The following is a 23078-nucleotide window of genomic DNA, read 5'->3' as shown; positions in this document are numbered from 1 at the left end:
ATACTATTTTTGTGACAGAACATCATATTTTATTATTGACTCATCTTGAGTCTCTGTTTTTTCTTTTTGTATTAAAAACACATAAAGCACATAAAACATGTCACCAACAATTTTTCACATTAGGCATCTTTTCATATCGACGCAATGTAGTCTGGGTTTGGACAAAACACAGTACTATCATATAGAATACATCAAAAACAAGTGAAAAACAAATATATGAACAATCATGAATTGGCTTCTTATTGATTATCAGGTGCTTGCTACCTATCACCTCAAAGGGTGTTTTATTGGCAATGGATGAATTTGCAGAGAATGGTGTCAACGCAGTGTTTTTCAGCCCAAGTGGTAGAGGTAGACCGCATCCAAACCTTGGTCTCCTCTTTAATCAAACCGGGCCTTCATCAGGACAGAGTATCAATGATATAATGAGGAATAAAACCTCCAAACCCAGTGGTGCTTCTTTTTCTTTTAGTGATGGACAAGCAGGGACAGGCTAATTCAATTTCAACGTTGTAACAGGTTTTACCTAGTAGGAGCTAGTAGATATAGAAGAACCAATTAGTATTAAGTTCCCTTGTAGAAACCGGATATCCTATGGTTCTATGTCCCTACATCGACAATAGTTTTTTCAAAGTAATTTCTTTCAAAGAAATTACTTTAAAAAAACTAATTGATTCTTATATTTAATATTTGGGAGTTCCCCCTCCCAAGTCCCCCTTTCCTTTATTAATTTCCCTACCCCAACCCCCGACCCCTTTTAATCTCTTACCCACTCATCCCATGTATTTCAATATGTTTTTTCAAAGTAATTTATTTGTTAAAAATGACTTCGAAAAAACGCCTGTCGGTGTAACAAGGCCATAACATAGCCTATATTGTACTATGCAATCCAGTTTTAGAATGGAAGTTTTATGGTAATAGCTAATTGCATCATCATCTATGATGAGTTTGAGATATACAAATGTATTGTTCCTATTGATTTTTTTGAGATTGTATTTGTGTACGCTCTCCCAGCTGCCGTTTGTTGTTGAATAAAGCTGGGTTATCTTGTGCACCTGGTGTTTCTCCGATATTGAGTATTATTCTCTTATTGGTATCTTTTGGACCTATCTCAATAGTTATTTATGCCACGTAGCAGCCCTGGTTGTCCTTGATATCATTACATATAGTATTCGCTTGTGCCTGGAGTTCGATCAAGCAAGTGTCATACATGAAAAGCAAGTTCTATGAATGTAAGTCCTTTTCATGAGGCAACTGAATCAAGATGCATAACTTAAGGCAAAATGGCTAACAATACCTTTAATAATTTCTTCTTCTCTGCTTCAGTCCTGCTCATCCTTCGTGATGTTTTGGTCAATTCTTCAAAGAAAAACAAAATTGTAAATTCTATAGTAGTATTGGATTGTAAACACAGTACAAGTGGTGCAGTCCGTGTTTCTATGATGCACTGCTTTCCTTTTTTTATTATGTATTAGTTATTTTATTCATTTTCTATATATTTGAATAATGTTTAAATGTCAGACGTTAACATGGAAGAACTTTGCAATATAAACAAGGCATGCTTTTTACGAATAATCTCTGTCAAGAGATCATGAAACAAAAATATAAAGCCTTACACTTTCATTAGCTTTCATTATTTACTTCACCCTTTTTCTGATTCTTTAAACCATCTTTCTTCCATTCTGATTCTCCACCCCTCCCTCACCTCCTTTTCCCCTCTCCAAGGTAACTCTGCACATTTTAGGTTACTTCTCACATAGCGTACTAGCAGTAAGGTTTATTAATGAAATGAGGATAATTCCTAGCTCAGGAAGCAGAAGGAAAAAGTCCTAGTGTATGCATGTGTATGTTAAGAGAGAGCGTGTTGGGAAGACAGACTGTACAAGTTAAAATGAGAAGAGGTTTTGTGAGTGATCTGAGATTTGATGAATATGCATTGTAAGTAGTTTGACCAGATCTCTTCAAAGGTTCGCAAATAATCCCAAATTCTGAATTTCTTTGGGCCATTGATCCAACAATAAAATCTTACTGTATTTATAAGACCACATTATTTATTATTGGTTTCCTTATCATCAATGCTTTGAACCATTTCGATGAAGCATACCATGGTCAGGTCACAGAAAATGGTGAGTCATGGCCTCATTGGAAGTGTCATATTCCTCACCATCTTGAGTTCTGCGAATATGTCTGACACATTCTTTGTAATGGACCCTACTGAAGAAAGAGGGGAATGATTTTAGCTTGTTGTCTTACATTCCGTTGTCTTACATTCCGGTCAATCATCATGTTTGTTTATTCGCAGCTTGCTTAATTAAGCTGGTGTCGGAATACATCTCTTTAGAATGATTTGCTGAATATAGATCAGTTGCATGGACCTATTCTCCCATATTTTGAATGCACACAAGGTCTGAGGTGAAATGCTTTCATCTTGCTCTTATGGTCAGACACAATTACTCTTTTCTTCCCTGGATCTCTTTTCAGAGTTCTGTCACTTGTAAACTTGTGAAGCTCGTACAGAATTGCCATTATCTTTCAGATGTTTCCACAAGGGTTAAAGTGATGGCTTTGGGGTGGAGCTCAGATTATCAGTAAATGAGAAATGTAACACTTATAAGCATAGGAAATTGCATATCTCATTGTGTTCTCGAGGGCAGTACTGAACCCCATTTTTCAAAACGTGTTGTACACTGACTAGTCTACAGAGACCTATTTTCATGTACTTGTTTCACCATTGGTCTTTTACTTGCTGGTTATATAAAGTTGGTGAAGATGAACCTGCAGTTCCCTTAAGCAGGACCCCAATTGATGTCCTTTTTTACTGTTTTGTGGAGAAGCGCACTCTTTGGCAAGACTTGAGATCGGTTGCCGTCCAGGTTGCATGAACCAAAAATTCAGTTGTTGAAACATACATGCTAAGAGCAATTTATGAATAAAATGTAAGACAAAACCTTCCAATGCATATAGGATCTGAAGTCTTTTCAAAGATAGCATTGGTTATGTCCTTGTTCCCCTAAAATATCTTGATGGGCGCTTAGCAGGAAGAAAGCTTATCATATAAAGACAATTTTACCACCACTTTAACTGAACTGATTTCTCCCAAAGGGATCAATTCAAGACTTCTCATCTTTCTTGGTCCCTTTGGGCCTGTATAATCAATAGATTTAAATTTCTCTCTACCACATATATGTGTCTCATGGCAGAAAGATTCCTAGATAATTATGGTTCCCATTTTTAGAGAGATCGGATCCTAGCAATTACCACCCGACTGTGTTTCTAGACGCGCCCAGTAAAATCTTTGTGAAATTGTTGGCATGTCAGTTCCATTCTTGGGTGGTAGAAATGGGGCGATTTTGATTTATTCCAGTCAGGCTTCATGAAGGGCACGGGAACAACTCTCAATGGCTTTATACTGAATTTGTTTAAATATAGATCCTCCGCAAAAACCATGGGCATTTACGTGGCATGTATTGATTCTTCACTGGTCTTTGATAACGTAAACTGTGCACTTCTGTGGAGAAAACTGGCTAATTGGGGGTGTCCTTGCTACTAATCAAAAACCTATACTCGAATACCTCTATTCATATTTGATTAAATAGCAATGGGCTCCTCTCTCCTCCTACTCCTACTGAAAGAGGGCTAAAGCAGGGGTGCGTTTTAGCCCCCATTCTTTTTAATTCCTTTATTTCAGACATTGGGGACACTAATGCTTGTGTCTTTCTGTGACTTTTACTTTCTTTTATTTATTTGTACTGCGCATCACTGAACCTGAGGCTTAAGGGCGCCGACAAACAATAAATTTACATTAATAAATACTTCACATATAGAGCACAAAATCTAAAAACATAAGCAAGTTGGAATAAAACAGAGAACTACACCAAAAATACAAAATCAAGATGGAACAAGTCAGTTCAAAATAATTCTTAACTTAGAAGAGGAGGACGACGTATTCTGCAGATTTGTAACTTTGTTCAGAAACAAGGGTAAAGAACTTAAACCACATCCAATAACAATACAGTCAGTGTTATCAGTGGAGCACCAGTTGTTAATCTGTATCCTACGATGGACTCTCAAGTCTTGGGTTCTGAAACAATTATAGCCCACTTTTTGGTTCAGCCATGCTAGGATTTTGTTTTTAAGTACATCCCTTGATTCCCACTCCCTCGGTTTGTCCACACTTGTGATGATAATGTTTTTGGAGTTCATAACGAAACTCCTTACACTGGGTTCCACAATTCTTGCCATAGTTGATTTTCTGAAGTGAATATCCTTCCTGACTGAGCGGTCCACTGCAGTAACAGATTTGGTAGGGAGAAGAGTATCACTCGATGGAGCTTCACCAACTGGGCAGAGAGCAGGCTTAGCTACCATAACCTGTGAAAACAAACCTTTATGTGGGGGCTCTTAGAGGTGGGTTTGGCATCCCTGATGGACCCTTTTCTGAAAAGTGGGGGTTTCAGAGGACTTTTCAGCTCCTATGGGCTCAGTCAGGCTAGACTTTTCCAAGTTTAATGGATGAAGCACAAGCATTTTGGGGCCCATAGAAGCCACCCATACCTGAAGATCCTTGATGTTTAGACATGCTGCAAGGTCCTGCAACATATATTCCTTGAGGACCAGCCAGTTTTCTGAGATGTTGGAGTCACACAACCCCTTACTAATACCTCGAGAGGAGGCTTCTCCTGACCACTCCCCTATTTTTTTCGACCGAGAAGGAGAAATCTGAGAGCACATAGGCACATGACTTTCTAATTTGTCAGGTTCCTTGCCCTCTAATGGCGCCAAATGTACACCCCCATGGACATCATGAGTAAAAAACACCTTATCCAGTGATAGCATAGCTGTAGGAGGAGTATGATGATCTTCATTGGCCGCATTCTTACAGACTTTATTAATGGCCAGGGGATGATCTTTCAGGAGCCTTTGTCTCATTTTGGCACTTAGTGCAAGGACTTCTGACAACCGGCTACCACTCCTATAAAGAGCAGAGGGTGGAGATTGTAGAGAAATCCACCACGCCTACAACATCAGAGCGGTTAATAGAAGGCTGGGACCCAGGGCTAAAGGCAATTTCTGTGGACATATCTGTACCCTTATCCCTATTAAGCGTAGTGTGTAGCCTTATAACTGGCATTTTACTGAAAAGAGTAGTTGAGACGTCAGAACACAACGGATGCCCAATGATTTACACCAGATGACGAGCCGCTTACCAGGACATACTGCCGGAGTATGATGGAACTCTAAGCATGTAGTTGAAGAGGAAAAGAACCTCGATGTCGACCGGATCCACAACAAAATGCCAGTATTGGTACCCTTCCCCTAACGGACCGTCACCACCAGGAACACTCACAGCAAGGGTCTCAGGGGGCCAGAAACACTGCAAGCCTCATGGCCGGTATCTCCAGCACCACCGCGAGATTAGAGGAAAGAACCTTTCAAACCTTGCATTGGGTCTGTGCCACGTCAAGCCGCACTGCCTAGAACGGCCACCTCCGACGTGAGCTCCACAGGAACCTAGCGATCAATGGGGTAACAGATGCTGCAGCCAAACTGGGTAGATTGCATACAAACTGGTTACTTTACGCTGACAACCTAGTTCTGTTGGATATGACCCCAATTAGTCTGCAGCACCAACTTATAGCCCTTCAAGATTATGCACTGAGAAATGAATTGACTTTTAATATAAAAAAGTACATTTTAATTCTGAAACCACAGAAAAAAGAGTTTTCATAAATTTTAAATGGCACCTTCAGCGTTCCATATTGGAGGTGGTTAACTCCTTTGTGTATCTTGTTTGCAAAATTGTCCCTGTGTTGACGTGTGGGGCTGAAAGCCTGTTTACCCTCAACAGGACCTACTGCTCGAGGGGTTATAATGGAATAAGGATTTGCACCATCCAGCAGGGGTTCCTATTCCAATTTTACGGTTTTTGGGTTTAACGTCTGTGGTGCCATTGTAAAGTGGAACATTTTATCGATGTACAGGAAAATGTTGGTGGCCTGCAAGAATTCTCTTTGGTGGTCTTCAAGTGAATTTCAGAATAATCCTACAGAAAATATTTTTCATTCTTGGTGTGTCTTTTGTTAGTTGGATGACTCCATGGATCAACTAATAAATAACTGTTTAAATGTCAAAAAGAGAATGTGGAGATATGATTGGATTCAAACTATTGGATTGTTTAAAAACTACAAATTATTCTCGCACATTATGCTAATTGACAAACCACTGAATGGGCCTGCCAACTACCATGCTAGATTCCCAGATGCCCGTTGGAGAATGCAGTTTCTCAGATTCTGTTGTCCCAGTGTTGAAAGGCCTATGATATCCTGCCATCTCTGTGAAGGCTATAGAGACATTATTTCACTTGGTCGTTGTTTGACTTGCTTTTTATCACTCTTATGTGTACATTCTTTGGCCATTTGTTAAAACCTTTTAGATGTGTTTCGCTGGAGGAATTTTGGTTCCAAATCATGGAGGGCAAGCAAATATCCTGGAAATTAGCAACAATAAGGATGCAGAATTAAATGTTTTTAGGATATTTCGTGTTATTCAACAGGAACATGTTATTTGCTAAATCTAGCTAAATGTTATTGTTAGGTTTCGTATTGCCTCCCTCTGTGAATATTCGTTATGGCTGTTTCTTTAACCTTTTAAGTGTTGTAGTTTTTCTTTTTTTTTGCAGTAATTGTAGTGAATGTTTTCTTTATGACCTGATTTTCTTTTTTTTGTGCAGATTTTAAGGTTCAGCTAATGGGCCAATTCCCAATAAATAATAATAAAATTATAAATAATAATAAAAAAAAAGAATCATAGATAATTCGTTTTTTCCTTTTCCCACTGGAAGTACAGGCACGCTAAAAGAGCAGGTATGCATGATTTGTTAATCTTATATCCTGAGGCTTCCAAACATAGTCATTACAGAGAAAGAAGACTACCGAGCTTCAGAGGAGCAACGGGACTAGGGAAAATAATTTTCGCCCTTGCAATCCACTGTTAGCAAATAAAACCATAAATATGAATTGCAAATTATTATTTCATCCACCAGCTGTCCCTGATGAATGAATTGGATGTCACTTAATCCCAGGTCGCTATTTAAGTTCATTTCAAGATAGTCCTCCCTCAGACGTTCAACCTGAACTTTTTTTTCCCCAAAGCAAGGAACAATCTTATATATGAGTTGAGCAGTTCCATCTTGCTATTTAACAAACACATTGATTCCTCTCTCAACTCCCCCAGCCCTCAAACACTTTCCCCTCCCCGATACCCTGTAGATTCAAAATAAAAAATGAAATCTAAAGTACACTGAGTGTCACAATAGTTCGTAACACAGAACCTCCTGCTTGGGGAGCCGGACAAGCTTGCATTCTCATGTTCACTGGATTTCAAGTGGGACGCATCGCACTTCTAAGGTGTTGAATAGGTTCAATGCCCAAGGTCTCTGAGGGCAGGCATTGTATATAAATTCAGATGTTGTAAATGGTAGCAACGATCTCCATTTCAAATCATAATGCTCGCTCTCATCCTTTAAGTCTGCAGAGATCTTTTCCATCATCAGGATCGACCATAATCTTGCCCACCAAAGGTTGATATGGGGCATATCTTTGTTTTTCCAATTGGCTGCTATTACCATCTGTGCATGTTTAATGTCATTATCATACTGCCCTCGTTAGTGAACTTTGTCAGGGATGCCCAATAAAATTAGGCCCAGATTGAGCAGAAAGGAGCGTTCAATGATTCTAGAGATATATGCGAGTACCTCCTCCCAAAATAGTCTCATTTTCCGGGACTCCCACCATATGTGCATCCTTGTCCCTCTGTTCCCGCATTCCCTCCAACAGACCGCTGCCGAATCTGGATAAATATGCCACAATCTATCTGGCGTGAAATTCCATTTTAACAGCGCCTTATATGCAGCCTCCTTCAGCTGTACTGCAGATGTCGCCTTTATGGTTCTCCCCCAAACACCTTCCCATTCTTTATTGGTGATTGGTCTCCCCAAGTCTTTTTCCCACACAGTCATGTAAACCCATTTCTTTCTTTCCATCCCATTGAGCTGGAGGCTATACATATTGGAGATGGTGTTAGTTTATGTTACAAACTTTTAAAATGACAGTAGTTCCCTAGTTGCAGCTTCTTTTATTACTGCACCCTTCACCCAGTGGCGCAACTGAAAGTTCTGGAATCGGTCACCTTCCTGCAGTTTGTATTCTTGTTTGCACTGCACAAGAACTATAGTAGCCCTTTTTTAACATGTCTGCCATACACCAACCTATAGTCTCTCTCCAACCTTTGAATAGACCCCTCTGCATGCAAAGTGTGGGTTGCTATGTATTGGTGTGAACAGCGATGGGAACGTAGTTAGATTTCCCAGCATGGCCAATGTATCCCATATTTCAAATGCTGTCCTGGTTAACATGTTTCGATGAATTGATGTCGGTCTATTACCCTTTGTTTGCCAGAGCACTCCCCACAACGGGATACCTCCAATTGCTGTATCCATCGCCAACTGCTGCTTTGTGGATTCTATTTGACACCATTCCTTTACTATCCGTAAATGCACTGCCACATAATACGCCTGAAGGTCTGGGACCTGGAATCCCCCTGATCCAGTACCAGCTCTCAATAAAGGTCTAGCCAATCTACCTCTCTTCCAGATAAATGATGTGACTATACTCTGCAGCCCTAGGAGTGCCTTTCTAGGGATTCTTGCTGGGCCTGAACAAAGTATGATAGAGGAGGAAGCACATTCATTTAAAAAAAAGACCAAACCAGGAGATGGTGCCTTTGCTCCATCTTTGCAGGTCAGCCTTCATTTGTTCTATTAAAATAGATTAGTTGATATCGTACAGCCTATCTACATTGGCAGTTAATTGCACTCCAAAGTACTTAATACCATCTTTGGCTCATCGAAATGGAAGGTCTGTCTTAAGCTGATTACACATTAGGGGAGGCATAGTTAAGTTCAAAATCTCAGACTTGTCCAGATTGACTTTAAACCCCGCCGGTACCGCCGGTAGAGACTGAAGGGGATTACGCAGTGAAAGAAAGGGATCATCTGCAAATAGAGCAGTTGTATACTCTGCCCCCTAAAATAAATTCCCTGGATATCAGTCTGCACCCTCACACTCTGTGCAAATGGCTCCATTACCATCGCAAAGAGGAGGGGGACAGGGGACACCCTTGCCTAGTTCCCCCACCTAATACAAATGGGGCACAGAGGACACTGGCAGTACTGTTAGCTCCAATTCTTGCTGTGGGTTTGTTATACATGGGGGGTCATTACGACCCCAGCGTTAAGGGGTTAACGGCGCCGTAAAAGGCTGCGGCGCCGTTAACCCCTTAACGCCTTACTACGAGGTCCCTTTGCGGCTCCCGACCTTAACGGCTGGTCTTGACCACCCATTAAAGTAGGGACCCGTAAAGGCACCTTGATGGCAATTACGGTACCGCAATTTACGGTACCGTAATTGCCGCCTTCACCATTCCCATTGAGCTCTATGGGGCAAAAATGGGAATGAGAAGGGCCATGGAGAAAGGGGGAATTACCGCCCCGCCAACCTTGGAATGGGGTGGTGATTCCCCCTTTCTCCATGGCGGACTCCGGCATGGACCATGGTGCTAATAGCACCATGGTTTAGCGCCGGAGTCCTAATGAGGGCCATGGTCTCGATCCAATTGATCCAGTTGGGGTCCAACCCCATCAACTTCTTTAGAAAAGCCCAATTGACCCTGTCAAAGGCTTTTTCAGTGCCCAAAGAGAGAAGTAGTGCATGATCTTTTAGAAACCTAGTGGTTTTGCCTATAAGGGGAGTACATTTTCTGATATTATCAAATGTCTGATGTCCCACTTTAAGCCAGTCTGATCCAAATGAATGAAGTCAGGAAGCACTTTCTCTAGCCTCATTGAAAGAATTTTAGAAAATATGTTTTCATCCGTGTTCAAGAGTACAATGGGGTGCTAGGACCCAGAGGTCTCCAGATCCTGACATGGTTTTTGGAGCACAGGGATCATGGCTTGGGTCATTGTATCAGAGATGACACCAGAAGTTAAGAAGGAATTATATAGGCTAGTCAGCGGTTTAATCAATGATCCCGAGAATGTTTTATAGAAAAGGTTCATCCGACTGTCAGGTCCTGGGGCCTTGTTAAGCTTCAAAGCTTTAACACTACAAATAACTTCCTCAACAGTAATAGAGCTCTCTAGCTCTTGCTTTTGTTGTGCTGTAATATGCCTCAGTGACGCTGCCCCTATATGTTCTTTAGAGGTTTGCTCCCTCTCCTTCACTGCAGTGTATGGCTCCTCATAAAATCTCTGAAAAGCTCCCACAATGCCATCGGCATCATACTGATACTCTCCCAGTCTTTTAGTGCTTTCATTTGCCTTTTGGATTTTTTGGCTTTCAACACTCTAGCTAGTAATTTATTGGGCTTATTAGATGGCTCACAAAACATACTTTTCAGGTTCAATAAAGATCGTTCTGCTCTGTTAACCTCCATCGTATTGAGTTGCCCCTTGAGCGTTATACATTTCCCACAGATCTGCATCGATCCACTATCTTTTTACTTCTGTTCTACCACAGAGATCTCATTAAGCAGCCATTCTTTCTCATCTTTCTTCATTTTAGCTAAGTGAGTGTGCATTGATAAGAATATACCCATTAGCACCGCTTTGAGTGCGTCCCAATTGATATTATATGATGCGTGTTGCGGCTTATTATATTCAAATTATTCAGTAATCTGCGTCTCTATTTCATCTCTGACAGTAGTACCTCTCAATACATGCTTCTGTAGTGTCCACAAGTGTTCAGGAGCCCTTAACTGCAGACAATCCAATCATAGTAACAATGGGGCATGATCAGAGAAAGTGAAATGCACAATAACCAACTCTTCTACATACCCTCACAGCCCTTCGACCACCAAGATGTAGTCTGTCCTTGTATAGATCCTATCTGTAGTTTGTCCCAGGAGGATAGCTCAGTGGAAACGTGCTCTGCCTTGGCTCTGGGTATTAAGCTTGTTATAAATATCATATCATATCATGTGTATAGGAAAAGTAAGATAAATCTCTTTAATTCCCATGACACTCCTGCCATACATCTCTGAATCCCAGAAGATCAGGTGTTCGCTTCAACTTTGCCAAAGCATGTACCCCCTGTAACTTTAAACCCTCTGTATGATCGAGGAGCTTGTCCATCAACATTGTCAGATCTCCCCTATTGCAAAGCGCGCAATTTCTCAAGTTAGGTGTGGGATGAAATTCACTTGACCCGTACCGTCAGGGTCCGAAAGGGATGTCACAACCTCCAACCCCAATCCATTTTATTTATTGTGCATTTGTAAGGCGCTTATACATCAAGTAAATTGTGTTTCAAAGCACCCACAGGGCAACAGGGAGGGAACATGGGAATGAAAGGCAAATGTAATAACAAAGAAGAAAGAAATAGGCGGTCCTACTCGGCCTTGTAAGCATTCAGAGCGTGCAAGTGCAGAGCGTTCTTACAAATGATTGCCACCCCTGCCTTTTTTGCTATCAATGAGGCGAAGCATTGAACGTCATTAACCCCTATTGCGCATTCGTCTCCAGTCTGACTGCAGCTAATGCTTTTCCTGTACAAGGGCTATATCCACCACAAGATCATTAAGAAGATGGAGGAAGAAATACACTATTTTAACTGGGGAGTTCAATCCCCTAACATTCAGAAATAAAACCTGTGACATCAATGTGTGGCAGAAATAATGCCCTAACTGATCTTACGAGAAGCCAGGTACCGCTCTTGACCTTGTGGATTTGCTCGGTGACATTCTCCATATTGATACATTCTTGCTCCCCTACCCATTCCCCCCTCTGCCCCGACTTCCCCAACTATATCACATAACCATATTAATGGGTTTCTGGGTCCACTAGCCATCTTCGGACTCCCCTTTCTGGGCTCCTCCCATCAGGACTTCCCTTGGCAACCCCAAAGCGGGACCTTCAGCTAACGCAATAATCCTGCAGGCTCCGTGAGTATTATCCACCGGATCACCTTGAATACGTGCTCAACATAACTTATTTCCACTAATTTCCACCATTAACAGGCACACCAAAGGGTCCACCTCTAGTCTTATTGTCACCTCACACCTAGTGCTACTTTCAGTCAGTTCAATTCTTTATTCCTTCTGGAACTAGGGCCCTTCTTTTTCCATGAGGGTCCATCCGTTTCTGTGCTGGGGAATGGTCCAACATTTGACAGCTGTTCTGGAATGTCCAGCCCAAGGAGTGTTCATCCCTCTTCCAGAGATCTAACCGTGTTGTGTTGGGTGTGCCACTCAAACTGCAAGTCGCTCAGGGAAATCCACCCGTTCCTCAATTTGTCTTTCAGTAACTTTTCTGTTAGTAGTAGTTTGAGTTACCTCCTTTTCTTCAGAGTGACGCTTGATAAATCTTGGAAGAGTTGGATTTTTTAGCCCCTGAAGTCAAACTGACCTTTCACTCGTTCAGCGCGCAACTTTAGAAGGTAGGGATGTGGAGTAAAAATAATGTCGCTTGGCTTGACTCTGACTGGTCCCGGGGTGGGGGCAATCTTTGTGCTCTATTAAATGTAAACACTGCAGGCTACTCCTCTGGGAACAGCAGGGTAAACAATTATTCAATCATTATTACCATCCCCTCTCGCTCTGTATCTTCTTGAAGAAACTTTAGCCAGATGTCATCCCTTTGTGACCTATTTTCAAGGTCTTCACATTTGTCTTCCAGCTGTACTATTTTTTGCCAGAGCCCTTCCATCTCTGTGGAGTTGGCGGGGAGCTGTGTTGTTACTTCGGCTAAGGACTTCTCCATTTCATCCACTCTATCTTCCAGAATGTATATCTATGTATTGTATTTGTTGGACATTTGTATGGCACCTATACACAAGTGTTTCCAGATGCCACAAGACAAGATGGGGGTGGGGGCATGGGAATAACAAAGTACAGCAACAAAAAACGGTTATATTGGCCTTGTGACAATCCTACAATGCAAGTGCAAGAACAAGTAGGTAAGTTCAGGAGGGGTAGAGGGAGAAGTACAGGAGAAGGGTGCCCCCAAGGATGGGGGCGGGCAAGTGCTGGGTGGGCAAGTGGACAGGGAGGACCAGGTTGGGCTAGTCCGGAAAAGAGTTCCTGAGGGCAAGTGCTGGCAAGGGATGCTGGGTGGACTGGTAGGGGGTGGTCTGGCCCCTGTATGACTCTGAAGGGAACAGGCCCCAGTCGCAGTGGCAGAGAAGAGTTAGCACAGGAGGAGGAGAGGGAAAGAAGAGGAGAAAAGGAAAGTCTTGGGAATACTCCAGAACTTAAGAAGATCCGGCTAATGTCTGAGGGGAGGAAGAAGGCTGTTCCAGATCGAGGAGCCAGCCGAGGAGAGGAATCTACCTCCCACTCTCTGCTTGGAGAAATGTTTGACCTGCAGAGAGTTGAGTCAGAAGACCGAAGGACTCTGGTCGGGAGGTGTTTAGGGAGAGAAAGCTGGATGTAGAGAGGCCCAAGGCCCCAGACAGCTTTGTGGATGATGCAAAGGCTCTTGAATTTGATCTTTGCAGACACTGGTAGCTAGTGGAGAGGTTTTAGGGCAGGAGAGATATGGTTCCTGTCACGATATATTACACAGCACAAGCAAGTCAGGGACCTTTTTCCCCTGCACAGGGTCTGTGCACAATTAAACCGCTTTGTATTTTTACAATCCCCAAGTGTTTTTTAAGGAGGCCTCCAACCCGTCTCCCACCCAACCTCCACCAGCACCCTTTGTCCCAATCGACCAGGAACCAGGCCAGTGTGTTGTCAATGAATACTTTATTAATGTATTATTTTAATATACAATCAGAGCAAAAATATGACAGCAGCCACTAAAGTCATGGCAACACAATGCACAGGCTTCTAGAACATCACCAGGTTAAGATATACTTCAATGTCATACCAAATTTGTGTTGTGAAAAGCAATGACAAATAATTTACCTCAACTGATTGCAGGAAGGTTAAGCGCTCCCCCCTGTGGCAATGGTAAACTGGGTTTTCAATGATTTAATATTACCGCTATGGGACAGCACACTAGGGTACTTCAGGATGTTTACACTAGAGAACAAAGAAGGCTTCAAAACCCACTAGCTAGCACACATAGGCAATTTGCATTTAACACAGGCAACACATGAGAAAGAAAATCCCAAAAAATAATGGGAATGCAATTCAAAATCAGTGAGCGGGAGGATAGAATAGGAAAAACAAGTTTCCAAGGATAAAATACATTTTTAGAAAAAAAACAAAATTGAAATCACATTACATTTTAGCTGGAGCTGGAAATGACAGGCAAGCTCTAAACCACGAGAAACGGAGGAAAGGCAATGCAAATCCGAGCTTAGAATCTGAAAGAGGAAGGGGAATGCTCTAGGAAAATCACTGTTTAAAGGATGAAAAGAAATATTTAGTAAAATGAAATTAGAAATCCCCTTAATTTTAGGTAGAGCTGGAAATGACACACACACACTGTCAACAATGAGAAAGGCACATAGGAACCCCGGTTTTTAGGGAAATGACAGGGACAACTTACAGGTATGTTTTGGGCAAAGAGATTCTCACAATGGGAACAACAGTTTGGGTTTAATATGACAGATGCAACTGGGATGTGTTTTTAAACACACCATTTGACACATGGACAAATTTGGTTTTAGCTCATAATGGGAATATTTCTTTCGGGTCAACACTTTAATGACTATAAAAATTAAATAACCACACTGGCACATGATTGTTGATTTCGAATTGCAACAACCTTGCTCCGTGAAATTCAATGGGGGAATTAATTGATTTACTAAGCAAAACAATAGGGAAATAACATACTTAACTATGCAAACCAACAAAGGACTTTCCAGGGGAAAGAGAACTATAATCAACAGATACACAAGAGATGATTTTGTTCCATAGGAAAGATGACTTAAATGCACAGAGGAATACAGTATTTGTCAAGGGGAGAGTTACCAAAGTGCACAGACAAATAAAATACTTTTCAATAGAAAAATTACTAAATTTCATGAACAGATAGAATAGAGGATTAGTTCTAAAATAGATAGGGCTTTTTTAATCTATGGCTGTGGAGATCTATACTTACAGAAGAAAAGGACTCTATAGTTATCAATGGCACCAGGGCTCCACTGCCAGGACCATCAAAGGGGTCAATAAAGGCCTCACTCTGTCCTCCCAACCAGTCACTCCAGCTCCCTGCTTCACTCCAGGACTAGGCCAAATTTCTGCAAGTGTAGCTCCAGATCTTCAGTCAGCTGCACACATGGATTTTGTAGAGAGAATCTCCAGTTAAGGAGGAGTATCCTATTTATAGGTCAAATGACATCATGGCTGTGTCATTCTCCTCGCACAACTGATTGGGCAGTGGTCAAGGGTTCCCCCCTCTGCAAGTGGATAGGTCCAGTGAATGCAGGTGTGGTTTGAGCAGCCAGGGGAGGATACCCCATCAATCATATGACAAAACAGGAGGCTGGATCTGGCTGTGGTACCTAGAAATCTCACATTTTAATAACTACCCTTTCTCATCATGTTATATCACTGATGGCCATATTTCTAGATATTGGGCCTCATTACGACCCTGGTGCTAAGGGGTTAACGGCGCTGTAAAATGCTGCAGTGCCGTTAACCCCTTAGCGCCTAATTACGAGGTCCCTTTGCGGCTCCCGACCTTAACGGCTGGTCTGGACCAGCCGTTAAAGTAGGGACCCGCAAAGGGACCTTGGAGGTAATTACGGTACTGCAATTTGCGGTACCGTAATTAACGCCTTCCCCATTCCCATTGAGCACTAGGGGCAAAAATGGGAATGGGGAAGGGCCAATGGTGCATGGGGAATTACCGCCCCGCCAACCTTGGAATGGGGTGGTAATTCCTCATTGCACCATGGCGCACTCGTTACAATACCGGCGGCAAATAGCACCATTGGTTACCGCCAGTGTTGTAATGAGGGCCACTATATTTTTCAGGCAGTTGTAAGGGAGAATTCTCCAGAATGGCTAATTTCCCTTACCTACTGAGTCCCTCAGCAGCTTTGCTGGATTTCTAGGATTTTTTTTTCACCTGGTAAGAGTGTAAGCCTTTTTTCCCACTCTACATGTGGTTTGCTGTGTGTTTTGCATTTTTGTGTTCATAGACTGTGCAGCCTCACCTACTCCATAGGCATTATCTTTTTACTGTGTGTCACACAGAACCTTTAGTGCAGTGACACAGGGTTGTCTTTTTCAGATTTCCCACTTTTAACTCCATTTTCTGGGACTGACTACTGTCTCCCAAACCATGTAAAGTTGCCATTGACTTTATTAGTCTTTTCAAGCTCACAGACCCAGTACAAACTATCTTCCATAGAGTACTAGAAAAGGTTAATAGTTATCCCTTTTTGTCTGTTTCTCAATGAACATTATTTTGTTCCCCTTTCTTTAAGATTTGGCTGGTGGCAGTAGTATCTACCGTATTTTGAACAGTTTGAAAATAGCCTTGGTACTATTTTAGGCTAAGTTAGTAGCCTCAAACTTTAATCCGCTGGACCCCATTTGATTTTATTTGGTTCCGGCTGGGTTTATAGACCATTTCTTTTTGTAAAGGTCTTTCATGGGTTTTACTCTGCGTGCCAAACCAGGTTTGGTTCCTTTGTTCGCCGGCCTTTGGTGGGCTTCTGCCCAGAAGCCCTCCTTAGGCGCCTGAGAGTCTAGGTAGACAGGATGTGAGGGAGGGTTTTAGGACCCCTGCACAGGTTCTCCTTGGAGACCCAAGTCACACTCTTGTTTGATTGGCTAGGTGTCTGTCCTGCCAGGACTGCCCCCCTGCTGTGTGATTGACAGCCAGGCTGTGTGAATGGGGAAAACTGCATAAAAAGCAGGTCTCTGGGACTTGGAAGGCAGAGTCGCCACTGGATCGAGAGAGCCAACGAGAAGCTGAAGGAAGATGACTGCTGCAACTACTGGACATCCCGGTGAAGCCCTGCTGCAGGTCTGGATCACCTGAACTTCGTCGACAGAGGAGATCCGCAAGGAGTCTTCTCCTCTTGAGCCTGGTTGTACCAACCAGCTCATAAAGCCCCTGGACCTCTCTCTTCAAGCTGGTCAAATTTGCTGTGCCACAGGAAACCGAATAGCCAGCTTGACAGAGTCCCTTTGTGCTTTTAAGGAGCGCACCTTTTATTCAACGCTTTGCTCTACTGCTGGCTTCTTCCCTGGGCAGCGCAGGACCCTCCAGTCTTCCACCTTCTTGTCAGTCCGCCAGTCACTTCAGTTACCGTGAGCCTGCAGGAACTGCCAGGAACTACCACCGCAGCTACAGCATTCTTCTTCTTCTAAAGGTCCTGTTCAAACCCGGTTGTTCGTTTCGTCCGACCACAGTGAAAGTGTTTTAAATCTTTCACCAACCCGAGGGCTTGTCCTTCTCTACTCTTTTAAGTAACTTTTCTCCTGACCAACCTCGTTTCGAACTCTGTGCAAAGGCTTAACCGCGAACTACTCTGAACTGAGTGATCCTCTGCAAAGACTCTGAACCATTAACATTGGCCCAGGCCTATTGATTTGAATCCTCATTGTAGTAAGCCTTTTCGAGATTGCCCTGCCTACTTACTTGTTGGTGCTGCTTGATTTTGAATAACCTTGTCTCTGCCTCCCTTTTTAAATTACTGGAGTGCCATTTTGCTCACACTTCATTTTGAGCTTAACTTGTCCAGAATGCATTGGTTAGTTTGTAGTGTATTAAAATTGTGATTTTCTGCTTCTTTACTTAGTGAACTGTTTTGCAAATGATTGTGTAAATACATGTATATTATTTTACTCAGAAACCTTAAGTCAGTGTTTGTTTGAACGATAGTAATTGCTGTCCTTTGTGTAACTTCTGCTACTGCTCACTTTACTCTTGAGTTAAGTCTGGCTGCTCAGCCATCGCTACCACTTTACTGTGTAGGACAGGCTTGTACCAAAGGTGAATTTGTACTGTCACTTGTAGTCTTTTTTTTTGGACAACTTTATTTAAAGATTTATCAAAAGAAATACATATCATTCCAAAACAACAATTATGATAACAGGAAAACTACAAATAAAATGAAAAAATAAAGCATTATACACGTCGGTACAAATAGTACAGAATAAATAAGAAAGATCAATCAATTATCTCTACTAATCGTAACAAACCTAATTTGAAATAACTAGCCAAAAATCAAAGGAAAACAAGAAAAAACACAAACACACAACCACACAGCACAAGACAAACACAACAAAAAGAACACAACAGAAAATGAACCACTCCGAAACAAAAACCATCGCCCATCCACACTTAATTCACACATAGAGCTCATTAAAAGCCCCCCACTGCTCCCTATACAATTCTTCTTTATGTAAAGTAGAATACTTAATCCTCTCAAATCTTGAGAGCAACTGCACCTGCGATAACCATTCATCAATACTTGGTTTCTTTCTCGTCTTCCAGAGGCGTAAAATTTGACGAGTCGCCACCAAAAACACCTTATTAGCCCAACACAGAGTTGCATAGCTGAAGTGATAAGTGCCCACTGGTGATTTCAAAAGAACTGATGATGGTGTCCTTGGAAAAGAGATGTTCCCGACCAAATCAACTCTATCCAAAACCTCACTCCAAAAACCTTTAACCCTCGAACAATCCCATAACATGTGAAGCAAGGTGCCTTCCTCCATAGAACAACACCAACACATACTATCCTCCCTTAAGCCAAATCTGTGCATTTTAACTGGAGTCCAAAACAGACGCCCCAAAAGCCTCTGTTGAATACATCGTACATTTAGATCAATTTTCATCCTAACTGGAACCTTCCATAGAACCTCCCATTCCTGCATAGAAATATCTCCACCCAGTTCAGCACACCACATAAGTCAAAGAGCATTCCATGAAGATCTAAATTTCTCTTCTACCGGGAACAACCTCAAATAGCTAGACACTGCCCGAGGCGCAACTACAATAAAACTACACCTTTCTGGTCTTTGTAACAAAGGGTCAGTAAGCATTAATAATCTCTCAGAAATCAAATCTCTCAACAATCTATATCTCCTCATTTCCCTATTATGTAGCATAAACCTTCACTTCAGAGACTCAAAAGATATCATACCGTCATCATCCCACACGTCTCTAATAAGCAATATACCCTTGTTCATCCAACTCCTCCAGCATAACATTTTATTATTGATCTGCAACCCCGGATTCTGCCAAATGGAGTCCTCCCCATAAAAATGAAGTCCCTGCCCCCCACTTACAATCAATGATGTGACTGCATCTTTGGAAGCAAGGACAGTCTGCAATGTACTTACTGATTTAGGCAACTTTCCAAGAGAGTACAGTGATTCAATTCGGAAGGATCTTATCTTAACTCTTCTATCTGAGCCCAAACTGGAACATCTGATTAATTCAGGGAGAAGTAGGATACGCATTTTTTTATCAAAAAACTTTTGTAGTCATTTTCAATGCTAGGATAACCAAAACCCCCCTCATGTACACTCCTAACCATTAAATACCTGGGTATCCTTGGTTTCTTTGAAACTCCCCATAGAAACTCCTGAAAGACCCGATCCACACGGCCCAAAACCTTTTTCATAAACCTTAAAGGTAGCGACTGAATAATGTACAGAACCTTAGGTAGGAGCACCATTTTAATAGCATTAACCTTTGCCCAGATGGATAAAGAGAGCCTACTCCACCTACGGAGCATAGACCTCATGCTTTCCAGAACTTTATCTATATTGAACTCTGCCATACCTTTCACATCTTTAGACAAAAATACACCTAAATATTTCACCCTACAGTTTTCCCATTTACAATTCCAATCTAATAATCGTCTACACACCTGAGCGTCTCGAGCTGGAAACACAAACGTCTTCTCCCAGTTAATTTTATAACCTGAGAGCCCACCAAACTCAGAAATCATATTCTTCAAGATGTTACCCCCTTCGACCGGATTACCAAGAACAATCACTATATCATCAGCATACGCCAAAACTTTAACTTCACCAACTTTAAAACCGGATAGGCAATTCGACTGCCGAATATATAACATAAATGGCTGAAGAGCCAAATAAAAAGGTAACACGATAGTGGACATCCTTGATGTGTGCCTTTAAATAATCTAAAAGAAGATGAAAGTACCCCATTCACCCAGACTCTGGCACTAATACCCAACTGTAATGCCCCAACAGCGTTTATAAATAGGGGACCAAAACCCATCTTAACCAAAGTAAAATTTAAAAAAGCCCAAGCCACATTATCAAATGCCTTCTCAACGTCAAGAAATATGAAAATTATATCATCAAGTCCTGAGGATGACAAATTCAGAATATCCAGGAGAGTCCTAATATTGTCATATCCATGACGTTGTTTCATAAAACCCACTTGAGACCTACCAATTAACGAACCCATATATTTATCCAACCTGGAAGTCAAAATTTTCGTAAATAATTTTGCATCCACATTCAAAAGTGAAATTGGGCAATAATTACAACAGTTCGATGCATCTTTCCCCTCCTTGGGGATTACCGTAATCACTGCCTCCCTCATTGAAGGACATAAAACACCCTCCATAAGAAACCAATTATAGAGTTCACATAATTCCGGAGCTAACTGTTCAGCAAAAGATTGGTAAAACTCAGTCGGCAGTCCATCTGGGCCAGGTGACTTACCAGACTTCATTTTATTAATGGCCTCTTTCACCTCTTCCACCAAAATAGGAGCATCCAGAAATTCTCTGGCCTCATCAGACAGACAAGGAACTTCAATCTTATCAAAGAACTTCACCAGATCACTTTCTAACGGCACATGCTCTTCAGAGTATAAAGATTCATAATAAATGCGAAAACACTCACCAATATCCTTCCTTTTCACAATAATCATATCAAACTCATCTTTTAATCTCTGGACAAAAGACCTCTCACACAAACCCTTCAACCTATTCGCAAGCAGTTTACCCCCAGAATCCCCTCTCTCCCAGAAGCGGTGTTTAGAATAAAAAGTCCCACGGTCCGCTTGAATCTCAGACTCCAAACGCAATTGCTCATACAACCTATACATCTTTAAGCGATCCCTCACTGATCCAGTACAGGCATACGCTGATTGTGATTTACCCAGATCCAGCTCAATATTTCTCATTTTTGCCTCCCGTTCCTTCCTCACTCTAGATGTCCAATTAATCAATTCACCCCTAGCAGAGGCCTTAAACGCATCCCAAACCATTAAACTATCAGCCGAACCCTTATTAACAGCAAAATACCCTGACACAAAACCAGAAAGTGATTGTAATGCTTTTTCCTCTTTCAGAACAAATGGTTTCAGCCTCCACCTAGCACAATCCGGAGAGTGTGGAGCAAGACTCAATCGAACCAAAACTAAAGAATGATCCGAAAGATGTCGCTCACGCATTCTAGCTTCGATTATCGTCTCAGCTATATGATCTGATATAAGTAAATAGTCAATCCTTGAAAAGGAATCATGAACCGGAGAGTAAAATGAATATTCTACTGTCTTCGGATGCAAAACTCTCCAAGAGTCAATCAAATCAAAGTTATCCACAAAATCACAAAATTCTCTACTAGATCTGTGGCCAGTAAAAGAGCACACCGAAGATCTATCCAATTTGAAGTCCATAACACAATTGAAATCCCCACCTAAAATGATTACTTCTCCCCTGATGTCAGCCAGAAGTTTAGTTACAGTATCAAAAAAGAGACTCCCCACTGCACATGGGCCATAAACTGAGCCGATTGTAAACAGTCTATCTTCAAGTTTCATATCAACTAAAATAACCCGACCTGCATCATCCATAACTATCTTATCAACACTTGCACCCAAGCCCTTTCTACCAAAATTCCAACTCCTCGTGAATTAGTAGAATAACCATTCAACCACACTTTTGTATATCTAGAATTAGTAAGGAGGTTCTCATTGCTAACCTCAAAGTGTGTCTCTTGAAATAGAACCACATCAATCTTTTCCCTCCATAATCTGGATAGAATTTTTTCTTCTTAGAAGGACACCTCAGACCCTTAACATTCCAAGTACCAATAGCTAATAAGCCCATACTTTAGATCCCTCTAAAGCATAAATTAGTATAACCACCATTCGCATGACCTCAATAAAGTGCATTACATCAAAATGACGAACAATAAACAATGGACAATGGTTAATCGAGTCAGAGCAAAAAACAACACACACCTTGCTAAACAGACAAACAAAACAAAAGGCACAAAAATACAAGTAAATTGAACAAAAAAGAGCCCAACAGCGATTGGGCCCACTATGAGTTACAATATGTACAAAACTAGACCTATTCATGACCACCCTCCAGAAAGCTGTGGCCATATTCAAAAGGTATAAACTATCCATCTAGACAGTGCAACAAGCACAAATCATGAACAACAAGTAATATCCCCCCCCCCCAACAGGAACCTGAGAAAGCCTCAACAAAGCCCCAAAAGACCCATCACTCCAAATATGCTGGCGCTGCTATGCATATAGTCTCAAACAAACTCACCACCGCAAACAAACATTTATCCATCAGCAGCCACTCAAAACAAGTGACCTAAGACCAAATCAAGATATATACAAAATAACGTCCCGTCTGTGCTTAGTGACACGACTACAGTGTGCAGACGACTGAATAGAAGAGAAAGGGAAAGAGAGTAGTACTCCACATTAGCCCTACACAAAAGCACAGACAACCTTTCCTACAGTACACACATCAGCACAAGATTGCTAGATCACATGAGAAAAGTAAACACACACCACCAAACCGCTTAGCCATAACAGCGCCATAGACTACTTGCACCAACCCCAGCAACCACAAGATGTATTACTACAAGGGTGTTCCCAATACTAGTGCACAACCATTGACACACAAGACCCAGAGAAAAGGCGCCCTGCATACAGTATCAACACAATAGTATCAGTCGTTAAGTAATATGCAAAAACACATTTCCCCACCAATCCCCTAACACCAAGGTAAATGTTCAGTTGTATCACATGTCATTCTAATGAGCATTTATATAAATTATACCAAAATCCCACAATGTCTAATAAGACATGTACT

The 23078-nt window shown here is 41.7% G+C and overlaps 1 long non-coding RNA gene across 1 annotated transcript in view; it reads right to left on the bottom strand.

Moving 5' to 3' along the window:
• Positions 1-1297: 1297 nt before the first annotated feature.
• LOC138581153 (uncharacterized) overlaps positions 1298-23078 on the bottom strand; it is a 373986-nt gene continuing 352205 nt past the window's right edge. Inside the window, exon 3 of the long non-coding RNA XR_011304455.1 lies at positions 1298-1359. This is a non-coding gene — a long non-coding RNA (uncharacterized lncRNA). The remainder of the gene's footprint in view (positions 1360-23078) is intronic.

Source organism: Ambystoma mexicanum, chromosome 3p, assembly GCF_040938575.1.
Source record: "Ambystoma mexicanum isolate Mex_15411 chromosome 3p, UKY_AmexF1_1, whole genome shotgun sequence".
In the NCBI taxonomy this organism is placed as follows: Eukaryota; Metazoa; Chordata; class Amphibia; order Caudata; family Ambystomatidae; genus Ambystoma; species Ambystoma mexicanum.
This window is presented reverse-complemented; position numbering and strand designations above follow the sequence as displayed.